The sequence below is a fragment of the Coenobita brevimanus genome, chromosome 44, assembly GCF_032717465.1.
Source record: "Coenobita brevimanus isolate Jiangsu-jjx chromosome 44, ASM3271746v2, whole genome shotgun sequence".
NCBI lineage: Eukaryota > Metazoa > Arthropoda > Malacostraca > Decapoda > Coenobitidae > Coenobita > Coenobita brevimanus.
In genome coordinates this window covers 7557833-7567064 of record NC_136997.1, presented here as the reverse complement: position 1 = coordinate 7567064, position 9232 = coordinate 7557833, and the positions used below count along the sequence as shown (strand labels likewise).

At 44.7% G+C, this 9232-nt stretch overlaps 1 pseudogene; it reads left to right on the top strand.

Annotated features, from left to right (window-relative positions):
• The first annotated feature begins 8556 nt into the window (after window positions 1-8556).
• LOC145398277 (5S ribosomal RNA) lies at window positions 8557-8673 on the top strand (annotated as a pseudogene).
• The last annotated feature ends 559 nt before the right edge of the window (window positions 8674-9232 follow it).

Sequence of the window (9232 nt, the reverse complement as noted above, 5' to 3'; positions counted from 1 at the left end):
ATATGGCAACGACGAAGGCAGAGGAGAAGAGGCGGCAGCATGCGGCAGACGATCAGCTGGCCCGCACAGCAAAACCGCTACACCCATTGCTGTACCTGCAAAATCAATTAGGTGGAGCATCAAAAGTGTCAATGAGACAAAAATTCTTATTACATTACAATTACTCTCTCTGCCTAGCAATCAGTACATGCTACGAAAGGTACGCTTCAGCTGAAAGATACAAGTGACAGCCTAAGCTTCGTACATTCGAGGTCGCCATTAATTTATTAGGTACATTATTAACCAGGAAACGTAGTCATAAGGGTTCTTAGCAGGGAAGCTCTAACCTGGCATGCACCTCGCTCAACATGCGGCGCAGCCGGCCAGCATGCGAGGATACAGCACCTTAACAACATCCCATCACCCAGTTTAGGGGGAGCTCTAACCTGACATCCCTCGCTCAACATGCGGTGCAGCCGGCCAGCATGTGAGGGAACAGCACCTTAACAACATCCCATCACCCAGTTTAGGGGGAGCTCTAACCTGGCGTCCACCTTGCTCAACATGTGGCGCAGCCGGCCAGCATGTGAGGGAACAGCACCTAAACAACATCAATTTACGGTACATAATATGTATGTACAGGCCCTGGACATGATGTGTCCTGTGGGGCCAATGGGCGAGACGTCAGGTATGCACCCACTTCACCACTGCCCTGTCTCTCAGCTGACTCAGAGATTACAGGTGTGGTTACAAACGGCACAGGAAGGACATGTCCCTGATTGGTGTTACATGGACACACATTGCAGGAACGCACAAAACTATCTGTCTCGTCCCATCCCTGGCCAGAAAAAGTCAGCTCGGATACGGCCCTGGGTCTTCCTTTTGCCCATGTGACCTCCTGAGGCTGAACAATGACCCCATTGTAACACTGCTATGCGGTACTTGGCGGGAACGACAAACTGCAGTCGAACCTCGCCCTCGGGTGTTCATGACTCACGGTAGAGCCGTCCTTGTTTATGAAGGAACTTGGCTCGACCTCCCCGTGAATACTTTATCACTCTACCCTTTTGTTTGTTCCGCACAGCAGCAAGTGTTGGGTCAGAATGTTCTTGAACAACAAGTTGGCTACATATCAGATCTTGAGGCGATTCAATGGTCACTGGGGTGACACAGTCTGGAGCCTCAGCCATGGCTCGTGTTATTGTAGCCGAAGTCTGAGTAGCATCATCTTCGGTGCAACTATCCTTGACACCGGAAATATTGCCTATGATTAGGTCAAATAAAGGTTCTGGCATGACAACTGAAAGTGTCGTACCAGTATAAAATGGAGATGCCACCTGGATACATGCTTCAGGGAACAATCTCACTGATCCATGAATAAGGTTTGCATGGATCTGTCGACCTGTGTACTGCTCAGGCCGAACTAGACTCTGCTTCACAGAGCAACCTGAGGATCCATTATCTCTCAGGACCTTCACAGGAATGTCTCCCACAAACCCTGGCTGAACAAGGAAGGCACTGTCACCTGTGGGAGGGCCTGTGGAGGAAGCAGCTAGCCACTCATGAGGCTGCTGAATTGATGTGGCAAACATGGTGCCTTGTGAATTTGATACTTGAGGGGTCGTACTCACTGCCTGTGGAGATGGAACATTGGCCATCTGTGGAGTGGGGTTCACTGTCACTGTGGGACTAGCGAACTGTGGGGGAATACCCGTACTGGTAGGGACGTGACCACCGTGCTGCTGCTGAGGAATGAAGGCTGCGTTCGCTTCCTGCCTCTTTTGAGCTGGTGGTGAAAAAAATTTGTCCCGACGGTCGGTTGCGTGGCTGATACTGTTGCTGGTTAGGGTACCTATTGTACCTCTTCCACTCAGGTTTCTGAGTGTTTTGCCCCTGATCCTTCCACCGCGGTTTTGGACCTTGGCCATTACTCTGAGAATGGCTTTGTTGCTGGGGTTCAGTCTGAGACGGCTTCCCAGACTTGGCAGTATCTTTCCTGCTGTTCCAGGTGTTTTGCTTACGAGTTTGATACCCGTATGCAGTGAAATATGCGTCAGCCTTTCATTTGGTTGGCATCTTTCACCTGGCAGATCTTAAGCTGTGCTATGAGCTCAGCAGGCCACAATCTCTCTAGCTGTGTACGCAGCATAAGGTCAATTATCCCCTCACGCGTGGAAGGAGTTTCATCTTTCTCCATCCACTCACCTAAGTAAGCAGTGAGACGGTCGAGGAACTGAACAGCTGTCTCCTTGTCTTGGAGACGAGCTCGCATGAACTGAACTTTGGCGTCGTCTACTGTGAGACCATACACCTTAATGAGTGCAGCTTTCATCATCTCATACGTGAGATTGTCTCCACGAATTCTGTGGAGAATATCGAGGGCAGGGCCCTCAAATAAACTAAGAAATTGGATCCGCTTAGCTGCCTCATCCAGTTGATACATGTCTGCCATGTCCTCAAAATGAGCTATGTACGGCTCGATTCGCTCGCCTTCCTTGTATGAAGGAAGCTTGATGCGTGGGGTCGCCAGGACATGTGCAGGGAGAACGCTCGTGGAGCTTGGACCAACTGCACCAGATGTGTCTGAAGCCAAGGAATCTCGCTTGAGCTTCAGCATTTCATATTCGTGTTTTTCGCGTGCTTCTCGCTCGGCACGTTCGTGTTCTCGTTCTCTCTCTCGTTCCTCACGCTGTTCTCGCTCGTGTTCTAAGTCGAGTTCGCGCTGTTTTCGCTCGTGTTCGCGCTGTACTCGCTCGTATCCACTCCTTTTCGCGTTCCTCACGCTGTTCTGGCTCGTATTTGCGCTGAATCTTACGCTCTTCACGGGCATCATTCTCGCGCTGCTGCTCCTGATTATGCCGTGAGAGTATGTACTCTTTAATTTCAGTTGGGTCTGTAAGACCCATATCTTTGGCTTCCTGTACAAATACAGTGGTAGCCATGACGGTAATTTACTAAGCAAGCCGAAACTGAGTACTGACTGCTGCTTCGCAAACGAATGCTAATAACACAAGTAAAGAATACAGACACAAGCTAGTGGTGACCAATCTAATCTAGTTAACTGGCAAAAAAATAAAGCAAAAATGCAAATGACTGGGAAGACTCAATAATTAACGAAATGGGTACGGCGGCTACCCAGGAGCGAATAAAATCGTCTGGCGTTACCAAGAATAAAGTACTAAATAGTTAAATACTCTATGGATTAATAAAGCAGAAATTCACTTGCTAAACTAACGGTAAACACCAGTAAGCTTGTGCCAATAAACTTTAATGATAAATACCTAAATATGAACGAGTGAGTATTATCTCGTGAATAGCTTTAGAGCTAGGGGTTAATATCCTGGAATGAGGTCGCCAATTGTCACGGGTTTTTTAAAAATTAAAAGCAATATTATTAAGTGACAATTCTCAATAATACTGAAGAGCAGGGACAATGAATTGTCTTGCTAAATCAAGCAATGATTACTTTATGCCGATCCGCTTCGCCGACTCTCTCAGAACGAGAATTTATAAACTTTCTCAACAGTACACAGCAGAGACTAATTACTCACAGTCGCTGTTTATTAGTACTGTTAGCCTCTGGAGAAAGTGACTTCACCCCTGACAATAAATAACTAATACTATTAATAATATCAGATTCTTGCTGATGCGTAACTCCTAGAAGGCACAACGGATTCTAAGCTTAATACAACAAGACTGGCCTAAGTACCAGTTATGAATGGCAAAACGTTTATGCAAGCTAGGAGCTATAAGGGAAATAAGCTTAATTATGGAGATGAAACACGAGTTTACATTACATCAAGCTCAAGAAAAAGAACTGTTAAATTTATTGATTACAAAGAAATAAATTTAACGTTACATTTCAAATTAATTCAAAATAAAGAGATCACACTCACTCACTCAAAAGCTAAATTCTTACTCCTAGGAAAAAAAAACAACATGCGGCGCAGCCGGCCAGCATGTGAGGAAACAGCACACTTAACTAAACTCTTTAACCTAGGAAAATACGAAAAGGAAATACTGGTCAATGAATGTAGTGTATCACCAAAGAAGGGTGGGAGCCTGGAGAACTGTTGTCTAGTGGAGTCTGGGTGCTAGCTGACCTCTCACTCTCTCACTGCTGGAGCACAGAACCTCACTCCGTCCAGACAGACACTTGAATGCCCATTCAAATACGATGCGTGTGGTAGGACGCACAGGCCAGCCGAGAAGGCGTGGCCAACGGTTTAGGCAAGCAGGGGCGAACAATAAAGAAACAATAATATCGCTCAGTAGAGCACCTAATGACGTGCATTAGATCGGTCACTTTTGAAACAGTGACGAATGTTATGAAAAAAGTATACCACCGAAATGGACAGAGAAACGGTTGACTGATCGATACACAGTGAGTTTTAAACTAATAGTTCGTGTTTTCTCACAAAAGGAAAACGGCGCGAATTTGATTCGTGACACACACACACACACACACACACACACACATATATATATATATATATATATATATATATATATATATATATATATGGAGCCTCCGTGGTAGAGCGTGTGTTTCGCACGCTAGTGAGCGCGGGTTCGCCTTCCGCCAAAGTTGTAAAAACTTTGGGAAGCGTTCACAAGGCCACTTGCTCCTTTGGCGGACACAAGGGATGCTGTGGTTGAACCAGTGTGCATACTAGTATGCTTGCACCCAATCGGCTTAAGGAGGACCGATTACACTTGGTTCACAGCCTACTACAACACTACAGTCACACTCACAAGCACTTTTCACCCTACATACAGTCTCTACCAGACAGCCTAAGCCACTGGGTAGAGATACATTGGCTGTATCGTCCCTGCTTCGGTAGGGATAGGCCGGTCCTGCAATGGACCTCAACGGATGGTATATATATATATATATATATATATATATATATATAGTATAATTGCTTGGTTCGTTAACTAAGTGACAGTATTTTATGGATAGTTATGTAAGTGGTGAAATGTTAACTAATACAACCTTGGTTAGAATAAATCAACTCACTAGAACAGCAGTGGAGATTCAGTCGTGGTGTTTGTTGATTGTTGATTACATCTGGGGTTAAGACACTCGCTCTCCTCTTCCTGGTGGTGGAGGTCAGAGTCACACACGTCACTTAGGATTTGGTTGAGGTAGGTCAGGTCCTGGTGTGACAGCATCAGCACTCGTTGTCGTTGCTAGTTCAGGCAGACAGGCTGGCAGGCAGGCAGGTGTTGGATGGCAGGCTGGTGTTGTCAGGCACTCGGACTGATTGACGGGTTATGACGACCATTGCAAATAATGACAATGCTGACCTGCTTGCCTCACTGTGGTAGTGGTGGTGGGGAAGAAGATGGTGGGGGTCGTGGTGGAGGGAGAAAATGTGCTGATTTTACATCACCAGTTTGGGTCAACACACAGATGCACTTCCTCCTTTCACACTTTCCTTGTTTATATGTAGTGTTTGATTTTCCTTACTCGCTGAGATTAACTTGTAGGCTTGTAGAGTTGTTGATCGACGTAGTTTAACGCTGATATTGTTTCTCGTAATCATGGAGTTGTGGTTTAGGAGCAATTAGGAACGATGTTAAGTTGCGTTGATGCGACGCCGGCTTTCGCTCTCTTCTTTGCATATTTGTTTTTTGTTTGACTGCGTAAAGTCGCCAAATAGAGCGTAGTCGTAGATTGCTCTGATTGAGACGTTAATCGGCTTCGTTTACAGCTCGCCACCACTGTCAGTGAACGTAGTGAGGTAGATATAGTTTACCGTTGTTGCGGTTGTGTAAACTCGTAAGGCTTTGTTTGTCGTAGTATACTCGTAAGGCATACCTTGATTATGGTTCGTTTTCATCGCTCGCCACGTCTCGAGTGGCGTAGTTTATCGTTGTTCGTTCGTTATTACCGCTTGCCACCAATCTCGATAGCGTGGTCTTAAGTACTTGTAGGGAGATAGGGCAATCGATTATGGATCGTTAAGCTCAGTCAGAATAAAGCAGTGAGACGTAGTGTCAACGAGGTGAGTTACAGCACTCTTGGGTTACTAAGTTTATTGAACACAGTTATAAAAAGTGAATTACAGTTTAGCAGACCATGACCCTAACGTTCTCCCTAGCACTTCTCTCTCTTTCTCTCTTTGAAGGGAATCTCTCCAACGTTATATACAGTGTGGGGAGGATGTGTATGGTAAATACTATCACGTGAACTAACTGGCTAGTGCTGGTTACTCCACGTGTTTGAATACGTCATGAAATTCTTGTTCATCTGGTCTATGAGGAAGTTTGAGATACATCGTATGGTTAAGGATTCTTGATGGTCTGGGACAACAAAGGTTGTGGATATACATTATGTGAATTGACATTCCTGGTTAGTCTAGGTAAGATGATGTGTTTTGTAACTCCTCCTGGAGAACTCAGACATAACTACCTGTTTTACATATTGTTACCTATAGCTATATACTTACATACAGTATTGTGTTATATTATGCCTACAAATGGTTGTGGAAAGGGAATGTGCTTCCGTCTCTGTTACGTGTTGTGTATGTTGAGGTAAATTGTATTAGAAGTGTTATACGTACACAGGAGCAGGAGATACCTGGACTGTTGTACAAATTATACATGCATTGTAAAGTAAGATTGCTCTTTGTAAGTGGATATATACTTCTCGTGTTGGTCAATATTATGTATGAACTAGGTGGAGATACTTAGTGTAAGGCATATTGTTCTGTGTTAGCTGATATTCTGTATTTATTAGGTTTGGTCACGAACTGTAGTGTGTGATAAAATGTAACCCCACTTATTGATAATATACGTTTGTCCCTGTTCAGTCAGTGTTTGGACTTTCCCCTCCTTGTTTGTGTACGCTGGGCTGGACGTGAACAAAGAACCCAAGGCCCGCATCGTAGCTGGTCCCGAGATGTCAGAGCCCAGACTACGATGCATAACACGACGCATCTTGGGTGTGATCTCACTTACCCATGACACACAGTGGGTCTTTTTAAACATGTCGGTATTTTATAAAAGGGTGTGTTCCTGTGCTGTGGGATATAGTTTAGTTGTTTCCGAAACGATGAGGGAATCCTTGGGTTTTGCTAATGAAGCACCACTGGTGATGCAGTAGCACTTTCCTGGTCCCTTAAACACAAAGATACACAGCTGTCTGAATCACCAGCATACCAGGCTATGAACAGTCCTCTTTTTGTCCATGATCAACTTGACAAGCCTGCTGAAGCAGTAACAGCTATCCTAGTTTGAGCGGTTTTCTATCGATCTGTCTATCTATAGGCAGGTGCCTTAATCCCATAATGGGTAGCCACAAATAAATTGCCTCTGTGTCACCCTGTCCCCTGGCACTTCGCTGCCCTCCCCCAACTTACATTCCCTTCTCTCGTATACCTTTTTACTCCATCCCTTCATCTTATCCTCGATCTCCCTGTCCCCCTCTCTCTACCTCACTCACATATGCTCTCCCAGTTAGTCTGTCACTCTCAATCCTCTCCACATGGCCAAACCACCTCAGTGTATTTCTCTGAACATTTTCTATCTCATCCACATCCACACCACATCACTCCTTCACTTTCCCACTCATTTTTGAGTCTGTCTCTCCACATCAGTCTGTAACTTCACATCTGTCTGTCTGTCTATAGTCACACGTCATAATCCCATATGGGGTGGCCGTTGTCTTTGAGTTAGTTATTTTATGGGGTGGGGCATTAACCCTCCACCTACCTACTTGTTGACACACAGGTAACACGTATGCATAGGTAATGATAATCACCCACCATTGTAAATGGATTCCTGGCTTACAGGAAAATATTTGGCTTGTCACTCAATGTAAAGCCACCTGAAAAGGAAGGAAAGGTACAGTAAACTCTCAATTATCCGGCTCGGCTGGCTCGGCTATATTAAACAATATCCGACAAAATTCTGCAATATTTTTTGCCAAAATGGGACGTAACTGCCACTTGTATGCAATACCTAGTGTTAAGGCGTGTCGATCGGCTCATAATTAGTAGCCAACCGACACTGTATTACTATACTGTGTCCTTATTTTATTGTATTTCATGCTTTATTTTCATCTTTAACTTATGGGAAAGTTTTTAGGATAGACAGTCAAGTTGGATAGTAAAACAATATCCGGCTCAGTGCCAAATAACGAGCTGATGGGAGAAGGTACTATGCATTATCCAGCATTTCTCATTATTTAGCATAGGGCTTGGCTGAATTACAACGGATAACTGAGAGTTTACTGCAATAAAAAGAGACAGGAAAGAGGGGAGAAATAGGAAGAGAGGAGAGCAGACACAGAAAATTAATGATATTCGTAAAGGATGGAAAATGCAGCATTGCATCAAGTGAGCGGTTTATAGTCATCACCACATATCACCAAATGTTCCTTCCAAATAATTTACTTAAACTTCTCTCACTCTTGACTTGCGTAGTGGTTTTCAAGGCTAGCTTTTGTGGTGACCTGGATGTGTAATATCGAGGGGGGTCATGGGGTGACGGTTAGGTACCCTCCTCTCCCCCTTTATTTTCAGTCATTTTCTGATGCTCTTAGAGATGCCTTCTTTTGCTGTGGAGGAAGGGAGTAGCAAAATCGTTGAGTACACCGCTTCCCGTCCGATCAGCGAAGTTAAGCAACGTTGGGTCTGGTTAGTACTTGGATGGGTGACCGCCTGGGAACACCAGATGCTGTTGGCATCCCTACGTGTCAAGTGGGGTTGGTAGAGGATTAGTGCCCCTCCCTGTAAAACAATTAACTCTAAGCCCTTGGCCACCCCGCTTGGGATACATGGCGTCTGGCAATGAATGAATGAATATATATATATATATATATATATATATATATATATGGGATGTGTCATGTCTCCATGGTTGTTCAATCTGTACATGGATGGGGTAATAAAAGAGGTACAAAGTAGGGTAGTGGATGTTGGAGTGGCCATGGTGAAAGAGGATAGTGTTTGGAAACTCCCTGTACTGTTGTTTGCAGATGATACTGTGTTGTTGAGTGAAGACGAAGGAGAGCTGCAAGGCTTGGTAGATGAGTTTGGGAGAGTGTGTAAGAAACGGAATCTAAAGGTGAATGTAGGGAAGAGTAAAGTGATGGTCTTTGAGAGAGGTGAAGTCAGTGAATGTACAGCGAGGTTGGATGGTGAGGAATTGGAAAGTGTGAGTACGTTTAAGTACTTGGGTAGTGTGATGAGTAAGGATGGAGGTTTGGAGGGTGAAGTGCTTGAAAGGGTACAGCAGGGAAGAA